Raw genomic sequence first — 15,419 nt, forward strand, 5'->3', positions numbered from 1 at the left:
CTATATGAGTATCTGTTTGTATGGTTAGGTTGCCAAAAAATTATCAAATAACAGAATTAAAAAACAGTGACCTAAAATGAACTTTTCTCATTTCCTTGGCAAAACAGACAAGTCAGTGCAAATCATTTGCAGACCAAAAAGAAATTAAATGTCTTTTTTTTTTTTTTTAGACTTCATGGCTTTTTTGGTATATTTAACCTACTACAAATGTTTGCACTTGTTAGCATGTAATCTGTTTGTTGAAAATAAGGTAACTAGTTTTAATCAGGTTACCAGATTAAATACAAATGCTTCTCCCACTGTTTGTTCTGAGTCCTGTCCTTGCAGAACAAAGTGCTTCTGACCATGCCCCATTACTGACATTGCAGCAGCTCTGTGAGATGGACTCAAATGTTGCTGTGGGGAGTTGTTACTCCTTGCACCTTGTTGGAGCACACTGGGCTGGGCTGGGCTGGACTCAATGCTAAGGAAACACCTCTTGTCTGTATGGTAGCTCCTTGCTGCATTTATTTGCAGTTTTCTAGCTTGTATCATAATGGACCACTGACAATTTATTAAAAATTCACACAAGCATTTCCATGAGTTCACACTCTGTTCTTATCACAGATGGACCTAAATTGCAAAATCTGGATCCTGAATTAAATGTTCTTTTGCTTTGGTTTGTCAGATGCAAGGTCTTGCCTTCTCTAAGGATTTAAAAAAAAAAAAAAAAAAAAAGAAAGAAAAATAAAAAAAATAATAAAAAAGGTGTGTTCCTATCTTGAATTAGTTAACTAAAAGTAAAAACCTAGCAAAAGGAAAGAAACTCATAGCTCACATTTGGCTTCTATATGATCTTCAGCTCAATGTTTAATTTATTTACAGCCTACAAATTGCCCTGTCTTCAATAGAGCGTTATTGTGCACTAACTGCTCTGAGTTACGAGTGCCTTTTTTCTTTACTGAAGCAAATATCCAAGTACCTAAAATGGCCAAGTTCTGACCCTCTCCAAAAAACAGAAATATTAAAGCACTGGATATTAAAACACTTATGATCTGGTTGTGCTGACAGCACACTGCACACTGTCAAAGGTAATACTGAGGGAAGATCCCAGGATGACCGATAACACTCAGGTGTCCTGTACTGAGGAGAACGACAGAATTCTGCAGAAGACACTAGTATTTTGCTGCTTTGCATGCAGTGATAGGAAAGCACCTCATTTTGGCTATGACGATTTATGACCAGGGCCAACAGTAACAGCATTTTTTCACACTGCTATTTCTGGCTGCTCTGTGTATTATGACATAGGGAAGGGAAAATGAAGACCAGTCAAAATGTACAGTAAATGAGATGATGATGATGAAAACCCTTTGAGTTCAATGTGCACTTAACAGTTTTTCTCTGCCCAGCAATGCTTGGAATAAGAGGAGGAGGTTCTGCAGTACTGCCACATCCCATAACGTCACCCAGCACTGGTGCTGAGAAGGGCTTTTCATTCTGAAGATTCCTACAATTACATCCTTCCACAGAAGGTTTAATGTTTGGTAGTCTGTTAGGAAGAAATGTGTTTTAAAACGGAGTTGGAAATAGAAAGGATGATTATGACACAATTATGCAGAACAAGAGCAGCAGTGAAGACTTCAGAGAGAGGAGTCTGAGAGAATTCAAACCAAAAAAAAAAATGAAGCATTTTTCTTTGTGTTACACCCTGCATCTCAAGGTTACAGGGTTACACCCTCACCTCAACAGGACTGCTACAGCTGGCTGCTCTGTTTCTGCTTATCTTCAGTCATTAAAAGATCCTTCTGTCACATTCTGAACCATGCAAAGGGTTAAATACATATGTCAAGAACATTTAAAATTCATTGGATCACAAATATTGCAACCAAGACCAAAATCTTTGGGTTGCAGTGTCAGCTTTATGATAGTAGCACAAGTTATCTATTTCCATTTCACAAGCATTTTTTGTTATGGTTTTTGTGTGTCTGTCGATGTCCAAAAGACCTTCCAGCAGAGCACACTGTATCAACAGACAATTTTTCTTTTAGAATTTTGTTTGGATATTCCCTGGAAGATTGTCGTTGTGAAATTTGTACTGTACCATTATTTATGCTTTTTCCCTGTGCCAGGTAGATACATACTAATATACTACAACACGTGCTTTCAGTATCATGTCTAAACCAAACACAAACACACAGTCTATTGAATGCCTACAAAGTTTACCGTATTAGATCATTTACAGTATGTTTAAGTGATTCCTCTCCTCCAAATTAATTTAAAGCCTAAAGAGCTGGCATATGTCCAGAAGAAATAAGAAGGATGCCAAGACCTACGGGAGATCAATAGGAAATTTTAAATTTAAAGTCTTTGAATCCAAACTGCTGACAAAGATTGCAGTGTCAAAAAAAAAAAAGTAAGCCAGTTAATGGCTTTCTAAGTAAATATCCAAGATAATTTTTATTATGTAATGAAACTTTTTAATATATGTAATCTTCACTCTTTTCCAACTCCTATCTGTCGGGGGAAATGTAGTATTTTATATACCAACAAATGAAAGTTCTCAAAAGAAAGAAAAATGCAAAGGAATGCACTATAGTTAACAGTTTTAAAAAACACAGTTGACTAAATATTGACCATTTGACATTGAGCACAGGAGGATAGACTTCATGTCAGAACATCCTATTTTCCTGGTTTTTATTTTTAAGCAGTGACTAACTATAGAAGCAGCACCACATTTATGATACCATTATTAATGTGGTGACAGCTTTTCTATTATAAATTTCTGTTTTCAGGGATTTATAACTCCTCTGTGAAAGACTGTTCCAGGCAAAAAAACTTTTTGAAGTGCAAAGATCAAAGATCACATTAAGCTTCATGTTTAAAAGAAAACTGTACCTTTTTTCTGCAGCACAGCAAGCCAAAACTTCAAAACAGCAGTGAAAGGATAAGTGGGTCTGGTCTGCTTTATTTTGGCTTCACACTGGAAGAAGTGATAGATTTCATATTTTTATTAGCAGATATTAATATCAGAAGAACATTAAACTGCTTTTGAGGCAGCATGGAGTCTGGCATTCACTATTGCAATTTAAATTATTTCAGTTCCTTGCAAGACAAGATTGTCTCCTAAGATTTTCAGAACTAACAATTTTCATTTAAATTTTAAGTAAATATTGATTTCAGGAGAGCTAAGATTTTTCTCCTGGCAGCTTGTACACAGCAAAAACTTGGTTTCATCAAGGGAATGTTTGGATAATAAGGATAAATAAAGTGAAGGTTTATTTAAACATTAAGAGGAATGTAAAATACTAGATCAAGCAGAAGATTAAAAAATATAAAAATGGCCTAAAGTATACTACCTAAATCTTGCTAAACAAAACAAAACAACCTTTTTAAAACACTCCTATGTGTCTCTATTTCCATTGAGGTCTGTATTTTTGCAAGGCTAGAGCTGAAATACAAGAATACCTATAAAAACAAAAACAGATAGGGATGAAATCCAGAGAGACAAACTATCAAAAAGGAATCTACATGATTTGGCAGCAAAGCAGCACACTGTCTGTGCTATTTGGTCACTAATATTTTTGTAAGTTGTTTCTTCATTTGTTTCTAGATATATGTAGTAGTTCTGATGTTACCAGGTATATATAAAATAATAGGTTATAAATCATTAAACCTGACTATATTGTTCACTTAGCATTTATGTTTTATTTGTGTGATGGAATTTTTTGCAGTCTGTCTCTAATTATAGGAAGGAAATTTTTTACTGTAGTTTATTTGACTTCATTCACCACTTCTCAACATATGCCATATTTAGGACGTGATATAAGTAATACTGTGTACGAAGACACACTAGTGCTTCCAATTCAGGGCCAGCTAAGGAATGTACTCACTTAAAGTGAGTGTTTAAATCTCCTTCAGTTAAATATCAGTCTCAACATGCAATCACAAGCCACCCTGAGCAAGGGCCTGGTGGAGAGTTCCATCAGTGGTTTTGTGGAATGAGACTCATTTTTTTCCTTTTTTAAGTCAGGAAAACTTAGCATTATGTGAATTAGCTTCAGATGGCTTTAATCTGCTGAGCAAAAAATGCCAGTACCATGCAAGGTGAGAGTTCATGCTCAGCCCTCTGAGTGCTGGATGAAGGTGCCTGGGGTGCACAGACACCCACACCAAGCCCACCAGCCCAGCCCTACACCAGGCTGGACCCCTGCTCTGGGGGCAGCTCCTGCCCAGACGCACAGGGTCCGGTAGCTACTAAGCCATGAACTCAAGCTGTCTCTGCAGGGTGTCTGCTCAAGCGCCTCAGATTGCCAGGCACATTGCAGAGATGCTCTAGCAGATGCATATAAAGTTTGTTCAGTTCTCACTGGGTTTATCTGTCCTGGTTCAGGGCTCACCCTGCAAGAGTAGCCTGGGTCATGCAAGAGAGCAGAAGCTGCCAGGCAGTTGGTATTTCATTGTCTTGCTTCTGTGGGCTGTGTCTGGTTACACCGTACTCACACCAGCCCAGCCTGCTCCACACAACACATCAGGTAAGTATCTCCTCCTCCACTGAAGTAGAAGAACAATCCCCAAGAAGAAGACCTGTGTGGACATCAGTGCTGCTGCTGCTAGGTTACAACTTGAGCAGGCTTCAGGAGACAGCCCTAGTGATGGAGTTCCTCCAAGGCTTTTCAGCTGGGCAGCTTTTTGGCTTTGCAGAAGCAGGTCAGGGATCTCACATGTTAATCTTTAGCTTCTATGAGTCCAAACTGTTTCTGTATGCCTTCTGCTCTAGATTGTGTCCCTGTAGCTCTTATCAGTTACGTATTTAGCTATTGGTAGTATTCATCTGTGACAAATGACCTCTTGCAAAATTTAAATTAAAAAATATATATATTTCAGTGTCTAGAAAATCATACGTCATTTGCAGCAGATCCTTAGGAAAAAATTCCACATTTTATTTTTGTTGTTTCCTTATTACTATCTAACTGATTCAGTTACGAAACATATGAAAATTCTGCATCCCAGCTGTACTTTATAAGCATAAAATAGTTCTAACCTCCAGCTGCACACAATTCAAACCCTAGCACATCACTTCCTTAGCAAAGACACATGCATTTGGGAGAATCAGAGTTCTGTGCCCAGAACAAATCTAAACCATTCACTTGCATGAAAACAGCGATGAGTACTGTATATACAAAGTTTATAACTTCTGTTGTTCTATAGAAAAGTCTAGATTACCTACTTCGTACTCTCACAGATTACAGATCACTACAGTTTATCAACATATCCTTCTTAAAAGTTTAAGTATCTAAATTTAGGACTCAAAGGGCCTGAGTTGAGCTAAACTGCTTATCACATGAAATTTTTTACTCTTCCCTTCTCCCAAAGGTTGCTGCTCCTGTAGCCAGGCAAAGGGACAATTGCCGCACCCTGCACCCTGTTGCTCCACCTTTGAAAAAGGAGGGAGGTGGGAAAGCACAGCTGGATGCAATACCACTTCCAAACACAGAAGCTAGATTCAAGCCTGAGCTCATCTCTTAAGTACTTAGACCAAAATATTCTGAACCTTAACCGGTGATTCTGTTTGCAACAGAGGAAATCAAAGTCTCACACACATCCAAGACCCTTTATATGATATAATACCAAAATTATTTTTATTGCTAACCTTCCTACTGTTCTCTGCATTTCCTGTATATACAATAGTGACTTCAAATACAAGTTCAAATATGAATATCAGCCCCTTCTATCCCAGAAGTCTGGGTATTTTCACAGAACGCCACTGAAGTCAATAGAAGAGCTTCCACCAGGAATAGATTTTTGCCTTTTCCTTCCTCACCTTTGTCACCTAAAATACATGCACTTTTTTTAGTGTGGGGCATGTGAGTCATCTTCAGGAGAAAGTGGTCATAAAAGGCCACTGATAGCTGCAGAAAGTCCTCCACTGGTATGTAGCTTCCCACAACTGCATTAGTCATGTCTTTGTTGCCTGTCTTCCTTCAGCTGCCTGGCCTTTGACAACTGATGTTTTGGGAGTTACAATCTGAAACATGTCAAAAGTGAGGTAACAAAAGTGAGTGTAGATCTCTGTGTTTTCTCATTCCCATGGAAACTTTTCTTCAACAGGTACCCATTAAAAAAACCTTGCTGTAACTTACACTGGGACCAGGCATTCTGAAATCAGAGACCTGTCAACACTCTCTAGCACAAACGAGTGTTTGTGCAATGCCATGAGGTCCCCAAATCAGCTGCACTGATGGAGGACACAAACTAAAATGGGTAATCACCATCTAGTACTGAGTTTCCATGCATGAATCAGGGACCCAGGTATTTGCAGGTTTGCTCCTGGCTAGGTGTTAACACCATCTTCTCTTTGCTTTCTGTTAGGAATGTTCTTGACAAAAATAATCTATGAAAAGTTACCAGGAAGACTGTCACCTCTGTGAGAAAGCTGGGTGCTGTAACCTGTTGATGTGGGAGCGACACGCTAGTGAATCTTGATATTATGTTTGCTCTATTTCTGGAAACATGTTTACACTTATGCAAATGAAGATTTGTTCCCACTGATTAATGCTGTCTTATTTTTGTTGAGTCACCTCACAATGCAACCACTAATTTCTACTGGCTTGGCAGAAAGATAAAAGATGAAGTGAAGTTCCCATGAAAGTCATCTAGATTAACTCTGTGACCAAGGGCTAGCTACATGCAGAGATTACATCCATTTAATTAAAACTTTTTGAACTGATTCAGTTAAAATTCATGCAATTGCCATATGCTGCTTGAAGAAATGTATTTGATTGGATGTATATTAATACTAGGCACTGCTACAGATTGATAATTTTTTACAAAAGGGAGCAAGACCTAGATTATATAAATCAATTTACAAGTTGATTAAAAAACTCTGTGTTCACACTGGGATGGAAACTCACAAATGTTGTCTTTCTCTTATAGCTATATTGACTGAAATGACTACAGTCATGTAGCCCTGATTATTGTAGAGGAAACAATCTTCTATGTTCATAGTGCCGAAGAGCAGAAGTATGGTAAGGTCTTTGCTAAAAGATTTCTTATAAATTACTGCACAACTTTCTCACATATCCAGAAACTGGTTCCCTAATCATATGAGATTTTTTTTTTTTTTTTTTTTGCATTACAGCAGAGATTAACTCAAACACTTCAAAAGCAAAAACTGGGAGAGGAGGGAAATGTCTGTAAAAGCAAATCTGCTTGAGTCCTGCTGAGTTTCTGAAGTGTCAACTATTATTACAGTTACACTTTGTAATGTGTGTCTCATAGGCACCACTGTGCTACACTCTGAATGGAAGATGTGGCCCCTGAACCAGAAAGATTGTGTCTGGTTTTGGTTTTTGGAGCAGAGGGAACACAGAAGAAGGGGCCAAAGTAGAGAGGCTAAAAATCTAGACTAACATGTCGCACAGATGTATTCTAATCTCAGTTTGACAAAGAACATCAAAGACTAAGTTTGGATGTCTCCTAACTAAAAATGGAAATTGCTGGAGTTTTTAACTCGTCTGTAAGACCAGATGAGATAACAAGCTCAAATAAAACTTTTGCTCTCATGTATCCTACTTCAGAAAGACTGAGCGCTGCAATGAATTGCAATATAAAAGACAACTACTTAGTTTGGTCCAGATGCTCTAGTATATATTAATGCTAACTTAATTGATATTGTAGTAGTAAAGAAGAAAAAGATAGAGAAATGCAAATCTTGAAGGCCCATCTTTTACAGTTACTGGTCTGCTTGTATTCTTCTCTTTACACTAGTGCTGCATGGCCTCCTAAGGCAGTGGCTTATCTGACAACAGGAGATATTGCAATTTGATTGAATTACTTATTATTGTCAGCTGGGAAAAAAAAATGGCAGATATGAGATTCATAATATGACTATGTTGGTGAGTTTATTTAAGCCAAAAGGTAATACTCAACAAGGACATCCACAGGACATGACAGGTTCAAGTCTGTACTTGATATTTAAATCTCCATCATCCAGGAGTTTTTTCCCTAAGTATAAAGCCATGGAACTCTCTTGATCACTTCTGTGGTAGAACGTATTTAAAACTCCTCCAAGACCAGAGGAGGCCACCCATCAGGCTGTAGCATTAATCCCCTGACTTTTTCTAACCTATGCCTCCCTCTTTAACAGATCTTACAGCACTTTTCACACATATGTGATGAAGACTGAAACAAAGAAATCAATTCATCCACTGCTGAATTGTTGCAGCCACTTTGATGAAATTTGATTACTGTTTAATATCAAGGGAACAGAAATTCAGTTTAAAATGGCAGATGGAAAGGGATGTCATGGGACTGTGAAAGGGAAAAAGGGGAATAGACTACACGATCTCCAGAGGTCCCTTCCAACCCTAACTGTTCTGTGTGAATGTGTCATGATTCCACTGAGATATTAATCTGTCCACTCTCTCTTGATTTTGTTATGCTGGACCTAGAAGTCTCAGGTTTCAGCCATCTTCTCTAGCTCTGCACAAGCTTGCAAGCCCTCTCCCCTGATGTTCTCCCTCAAGAGATGAGCCCTGCCAGACGGCATGAAAGCCGTGAGTGCCCACTCCCCTCTGTGAATGCTTGCTCTCCCACACTCCCTGGCATCCTGATGCAACTTTTAAGAGGCTTCCCAGGCTGAAAATACTCCAACAAATGTCCATCTCATCAAGAGCCACAGTTCAGCAGAAGCACAAACATCATCTGTGCAACCCCAGGCAGTTCACGCACTCTGCTGTACTCTCTTTATCCACTTGGAAACCATGGATAATAATACTTTTTTTTTCCTACTGATTTACCTGCCTTTCCTACAGTTTCAGTCTTACTGTAAGATGTAAATACCAGCAAACACCCATACAGAAATATAAAGTCCTCTTAGTTTTAAAATGTTCTGTTTATGCCTGTCCTTGAAAAGAACTCTGCCCAAAGCTAAGTCACCCTTACTAACAAAGGTCTGCATATCTCTTTATATCTATGTACTGTTCTTAGCAGTGTTCATCCACAGTCAAGGCTCAGGATCCTTCAAAGGTGCCATAACACCACTATTAGATACCGTAAAACACTTTTCTCTATTGCCTTTCAAAGCATATATTAATGCTGGTCATGCGCTCAATTAGTGAGGTTCTGTCATGAAGATCCACACCTGAAGAGCATAGCACTAGCAAAAGCAGTGTAAAACAAACACAAGAAATTACCCCTCTTCCCAGTTCAGAGTTAAACTACAGTTGATTTTTTTTTTTGTCTCAAGTTAGAGTAAATGTTAAATGTTGTCATAGGATGAAAAATCATTTAGAGAAAATTATGGAAGAAAAACCCACAAAAAAGCTTTTAAAGACAAAGGCACTATGTTCACTTTGGGAAGTCTCTGGCTGGCTGGAATAATATTCTGAAATTTACCACTGCATAATTATTTTGTTTCTGTGCCTCTGCTCAGATATTTCTATGACAACATACTGGGATGAAGGGATGCTGCTCAGATGAGATGAAGCCATTCACGCACCCTGACAGAAGGATTAGTGTGACTAGAAATCAGCTGAATGGACCATGGCATCTTCCAACAGTTTGTGGCGAAGAGGGCTAGTGCAATCTTTAGATTATCAGCTGAAGAGTGATTCAGGAATCTGAGGTATGCTGTAAAGGAAAGAAAGATGGGGAGGGGCTCCACAGTTCTCTTCACAGGGATAATGCTGACTCTGGAGGGTAACTGGGCACAGAGAACTGTACCAAAGGGGAGAAGGCATCAGGTAATGCCTACATCTTCTGCTTTTTCCCTTCCCTGCCACCTCAGCTCTCCACATGGTTTCCATGCTCTCTGTTCTCCTATTAATGTGTTGTCCTCACAAACAGAATCACAGAAGCATGTGAACGTGCGCATCTGAATGCATGCACACAGGAACACACTTGCAAATGTTTAGGGATGTCATATCTGTACACCATCAGGAGTCAGTGCATGGCTTTAAAACTACTTCAGAAGCCACAGAGCCTGTTGCACCAAGGCAGCGGACAATCTGGGACCCCATTAGAATGTGGTATCTGGGTATTTGTCATTCTCCCATGATAGCCGCATTCTTGTAGCCTGTCTGCATTTACTTATTTATTTTGTTGGCATTGCTCATCCAGGTCTTAAATCATCCTAAATGAAACATTGGAATAAAAATGCCCGAGAACTGTCAGCACGCAATCCCACTCTGTATTCTTTTCTAAGCTTTGCATCCAGCCTTCACAGTACAGATGCTTGCAGTCTGGTGTGTTATAACTTGCTTTTATTTTCAAATAGTGGATTTGTCAACATTTCGGAGCCATCCAACCTCCATCAGGACACACTGACAGCTGATCACAGGTTTTAAATAGCTGACTGATATTTGGAAATACAGCTTTCTAGGTGTCCATGATTAACTCTATGATTCATTCAAAGTTGAAAGAAGGAAGACAGTTACTCTCCTCTGATGCACCATGGTTATGAACATGATGTATTTTTGAAAATCTCTGACTAGCAAAATTGTAAAGCAAGGGAGAACAGCTAATGTGCTATTGAGTGACCACTGCCTAACTATATAGGGAAGTCAGGTATCAACATATGGTCAGGGGCTTATGGAAATGTCCTTCACTACTGTTCATCATAAGCTGAGGCTGAATTGTCTATAAAAACTTCAAAAAGCATTGGCAAAAAAAAAAAAAAAAAAAATCCCATCAAACTGCTCTTTCTTGTCCATCCTTTGGCATGTAACCAAGAGGTAAGTGGAGCTGTGCAGACCTGCAGCAGCAAGGGCTGAGGCCAGCAGAACACCTAGGATGTGCTGGCAGTGTATTAGGACACTCAGTGCAGATCTGCCGTGTAGCTGATCCTCGCAGCCAGGAGAGCACAAGTAGAGTAGTGATGGTTGTGCAGCCCTGAACCCAAGCTAGAAGCAGAGTTAGTTTGGGCTCAGAGCAGTGTTCACAGCAATATACTGTTTCTATGACCAACCAACATCTGTGTCTAGTGCTGCACTATGCTTTCACTCAGAGCTAGCTTAAGGCTCTCTTGAACACATACCATTGCAAAATTTTGTCTTGCCTCAGTGGTGGCAGGCTAAGTCCAAGGATCAGAAATGAAATGCTGACTTTTTTGATGTCTAACTTACTGTTTCAGCTACTCAGTGCTCACTGCTGGACCTACTGTATAGCTGCTTGCTTTAGTTTGCAGTATTTTTTCTGCACTTAGATGCATTTTTTTATAGACAGGGGAAAGAAAGTAGATACTGAAATCTGGTTTCCTAGTGAGCTTTGAAAACCAAGGCAACATTCCTGAAGTAAATTTAGTGCTTCTTTGTATTAAATTGCTTTCAATTTGTGAAGTGTGATTACTTCTGATAACTGACTATTTAAGAAATAAAGTAGAAAGAAACAGTCATAAGATGAGACAATGAGTTCCAATCAAGTCTGTTCTGTAACTCAGCAATTCCTGAACACTGATCTGACATATTTTAAAAGAGGCATTGTAACTAGTTTCAAGTGTGGTGGTAACAGAAAATCTTGGATTTGTAACTTTCCTAAACCAACAGGCCCAGCTACTCTTTATACAAATGTTGGCCAATGACGAATCCTAATGCTTCATAACATTTCAGCCTTGTGTTTGTTATTTAGCAGGGTTTTGAATAATTGGCAGGATGACCCATTATCATGTTGATGGATCAGGTTTCGGTGACTACCAAAAGTGAAATTTTTGTGCCCACCAACCAGGAGGAAACTGGCTTAATTTTTGTTTAGCCATTCACTGGCAGTTTGGAGACAGGAGCTTTCTAGTAATCATATGCATCCCTTCCCTTAATCCCTAGATTTCAAAATCCTGCCCTCATGTGGTACTACATCTCTCACCCAACTTAAATATCTTTCTAATGTCCTCTGAAAGTGCCTAGAATGCCAAGAAAAACTTGTCATGCTGCTATGATAGTAGATAATAAATGACAGCTGACTATAACTCAAGACACTGCCAAAATTCTTCATTAAAATCTCCCATTCCAGCAAGCAATATTACCCTGTATAAAGAGAAATGCCAACACACCATGCACTAGTCCCTGAACTATGGAGAGATCATTTATTTTAAATATTTGACATGATGTATTATGGATTATTTGCCTACCAGAGAAAGATCCCAACCATTAGACTGACTGACTGATTGACTGATTTGTTTGCTTTTGTGCCTCATTCTGTTTTCTGCTAGTCTGGAGCTGTAAAGATTGATCTGGATTTTCACAGTTTTGAAAAAAATCCTTTTGAAAGACCTAAGATTTGAAATTGAAAACTAAAGAGTACCTCTCCTGTCCCAGGGAAGAAGAGAAACAAACCTGAAGAAGAACAAATAGGAAGCTCAAAGAGTTCATGTAGTTTGTCTGGACAAGCTGGCATTGCTTTGCATTAGCCAGGACTGATGCCTGCGTTAAGAGAGCTGTACGGCTACACAGCTATACCTGCCTTTATGATTGCATATGGTGTTACACAGATGTATTCCCTCCTGGAGGTTTCCTTTCAGTGCAGTGGGGAGGGCTAAAGAGCACAGCATGCAGGTCTGAGCCACAGCAGCTCGTGTGCTGGCACAAATTCAGGAACAAGTTCAGATGTTCAAGTTCAGTGCAGCAGCCTTTGTAAGGCAACACTTTGAACTCCTTCCCAGTTCTCTATCTGCTAAAGAAGGACAGAGGCATTCTTTCCTTAGTAGGGATTTTATGAGAGAAAGCATTAAATATTGTGAAGCTTGCTGACATTTGGATAATGGGGCCATGCAGATATCTTAGATACATTGTTAGAAACCATACAACACTCTTGTGATTTGTTAGGAAACACTGCTTTTTGTTTAGGGCACCTGTATAGGTACACAGTATACATAGCTGTTAAAACCCTGCATTTTGCAATAAGCTAAATCTTTCCTTTCTGTTTTCTGTCCCAAGGTGAAATATTTTTGAAGACGCTTCAGTAAATCGCTCCATCCATCCCTAAGTTCCATCGAGGTGAAAAGATACAATTTTTTCTCCATTTTATAAAATTAGAGCTGTATTTTTTCTGTAACAATTAATCAGGAACATTTGAGAGAAAGAGACAGGCTGCCTCCTACGACACACACAAAGGAAAATAGAAATACACACCCTATACTTCATAGCTAGGAACATATTTTTTAAGTTAAATGTTTAATTCCATATAACCAATAACATCAGCCAATGGTCTACATTAAAATGGTAGAATAAAACTATGAGGCATCCTCAAATAAGTATAGACACTAGTGTGGGAAATACTCATTCAGCTGTGTGTCTGGTTGGAGTAGCTGGTAACAAGCTTTGTTAAAGAGTGGTTGTTCCAAGGTCACAGGTCTGCTCCACTGAGGCTGAGTGACTGCTTTTGTATAAAAATAGGGTCCATTCCCAGAAATGCCACTGTACCAAAACCATAATTAGTTACCTGAGATTATCCAGATAAAACCCAAGGCAATAAAAGGATGAGTAATAAAGGCAGAAGTCTCTTCTCATGCCAAAGGCTTTGAGTTATCAATGATCAAATGATACAGGAAAAGAAAAAGATATGGCTTAATTGATACAATGAAGCATACTCCATGTACAGTTGCACACAGTGTCCAAAACAGACACTCCGATATTCAGTGGTGACATGGAGGTGAGAATTATCATCATGTTGACAAATTGAATTGCTTAGATCATATTTAGATCAAGCTGGAAATTCCCATAGTCATCACAAACTGAAGGGGTCAACTCCAGCATCCGTGTTCTGGGCACGTTTGGGGAACAGAAGGTTCTGAGGTCCTTTTTGCCTTTGTACTTTCTGATGGAAACCAACTCTATGTCCATGTTCCAAAGACCTCTCTCTGGGCAGTTCTGTGCATATTCTGTGGCATTTCATTTAGCATGGCTGGATGAAATGTTACATTACATAAATAAAGCAGATTCTGGAAAGAACCGCAGTAACAGCTCCAGCTTCCAGATTGGATTCAGTAACTGATAACAACTTACTAGTGTGAGTATACTGAGCATTCTTCTGTTCCTCATTACTGAGAAAGCAATATTTTTTATTTTCTGAATTTGAAGACTTGTGAGGCTCTTTGGTCCCTGAGACATTAAAGGAAGCAAAAATCTAACTCCTTCATGTTTTCAGAGAACAGCAACTAGATCTGCTGTCTTTCATCTTAATTTAAGCCTGTTACTGCTCTCCAATGCCTTCATCATTACTAAAACAGTGTGATGCTGATTATCTAGTTACTAGTACAAGCATACTGATGGACATTTGCAAAGCTGAAGTTTTGAGGTTTGTTGATTGGAATTGATGTCACTGAATTGTAGGAGGGGGAATTAGCACTGGGTTAAGATAACTAGGTTTTGGTGTCCAAAGTATTTAAAGTATTCAAGGAATACTTGTAGGTGTCTTACGCTACTTTAGAGTATGTAGGTACTCTAAACCATTTGAGGCACCCTCACAAGATGACATATTACACTGAATTTGAAAAGTATTCAAAATATTTTTGAACAACAGGTGGGATGTCTCACAAGCATTGAAAATTACACAAGACCTAAGCTGAAATGACACAGGACCTACATTTAGATAACTGAATCCAGATGCACATGAGTCTAATCTAGGATGAAATAAATTTGAATTTTGACATGACATCTTAAATAACTAAGTTTTTCAGTAACTTTTCTAAGATGAACTTTTTTCCTACCGTATTTGTTCGTGTAATTAATATATGTTTCCTCCACATTTTCTTACCATTTTTCATGTGTTACACATATGGTTTTAACTGCCAGTGATCTCCTGTTCCCAAATGGCCAGGCAGACTAGGAGATCACAGCCATCAGATTCACAGGCATTAAATACACACACCCCGTATGTGCCTTCAACACAACTAGGAGGTGCATGTCCAAGGCCCAGGTAGCTTTAGTCAGGCCAGCCACTACACTTTAAAAACTTCACAGCAGAGTTATCTTGGCTCCAGGCTTGGCACATGTTTATCCCAGCTGCTGCTCAGCATTATGTCCTTCCTCCTATTCAGTGACCACTCTGGAAGTGTGCAAGATCAGACTGACCAGTGGCAGCTGGTGTTGGACTCACAGAGCAGAAGGAAGACTGGTGCTAGGATTTAAAATGCGTTTTACAGCATGCCGGTACAAGGCAGAAGCCAATTTTACAAGATTTGGCTCATGTGATATGTCTATCCTCAGTGCTTTCGGGAACTGAAAAATCAACAGTTCCAAATATGTAAATTCAAATCATTCTATTCCGTGCACACATTTTATTATTTCTTACTCCCTAGCCCAGTCCTTTGTGATTACCAGTTATAAAAATTGGGCTTTGCAACATACCCAGAAAATTATTAATTTGGGCTTTGTTTACACATGTCTGCACAACTCAGCGCAGGTAATTTGAAGAGACATGGTAAGCAAGAGAGCCCTTGTCTTTCCTCA

Source organism: Columba livia, chromosome 1 (assembly GCF_036013475.1).
Source record: "Columba livia isolate bColLiv1 breed racing homer chromosome 1, bColLiv1.pat.W.v2, whole genome shotgun sequence".
Classification (NCBI taxonomy): domain Eukaryota; kingdom Metazoa; phylum Chordata; class Aves; order Columbiformes; family Columbidae; genus Columba; species Columba livia.